At 51.5% G+C, this 822-nt stretch overlaps 1 pseudogene; it reads left to right on the forward strand.

Annotated features, from left to right (window-relative positions):
• Positions 1-401: 401 nt before the first annotated feature.
• On the forward strand, positions 402-581 carry LOC126516963 (U2 spliceosomal RNA; annotated as a pseudogene).
• Positions 582-822: the final 241 nt, after the last annotated feature.

Raw genomic sequence — 822 nt, forward strand, 5'->3', positions numbered from 1 at the left:
TTAACGAATCCCGGCACGTAGAACAGACATGCACCTCACCGCACTCCGAAGACACATACTGCTTCACCGTAGCCAAGGCGATCGTGCGTTGGTAGACGACCCGCAGTGCAGTAATGATTGTGAGGTCGCTCGAAAACCACAAGCGGTCACACACGACACAGGCCACACAAAATGGGTTCCCCACAAACTTCCTCTGAAACATGGCCGTTGCTCCGGTGAAACGCTCCAAGTTTGCAGGATCGTGGTCACATGGACGGTTCGCATTCTTTCCGCCTCGCAGTCCTGGCTTTCCGCCTAGCGGCACGCTTACGGGACCGCCACCACGGAAGAGCGGAAGGAAAGGAAAGGAGACACGCAAGCGCTTGGAACGCCGACAAAGAGAGGGCGGTGCGAACATAGACATGGCCGACGCGGGTCAAATTGTAATATCTGTTCTTATCAGCTTAATATCTGATAGTGGTTGTACTTGGACCTAAGATATTAAGCTTACTTTTGCAAGTTGGAGAGTGCTTAAAGCCTGCTTCAATCTCCGCCACGGGTCGGCCCGGTATTGCACCGTCTTCGGGATCAGCCCACGTATGGGGAGAAATTCTCGACATACATGGCTCGACAGACGCACGAAATTTTTTTCCAGAACCTAGCCATATACAGCTTCGTTGTAAAAACATCGACACAAGGAAACTTCGAAAACACGTCCGTTATGTGGTTCCTCGTTCAGCCACAGGGTATGGTGCGGCCAGACGCTGTGCATATGGGCCGGACACTTTTAACAAGTTGTCGGATGAAATCTTGAACGCGATTTCAAAAAACACGCTGAGAGAA

The sequence above is a fragment of the Dermacentor andersoni genome, chromosome 1 (assembly GCF_023375885.2).
Source record: "Dermacentor andersoni chromosome 1, qqDerAnde1_hic_scaffold, whole genome shotgun sequence".
Lineage (NCBI taxonomy): Eukaryota > Metazoa > Arthropoda > Arachnida > Ixodida > Ixodidae > Dermacentor > Dermacentor andersoni.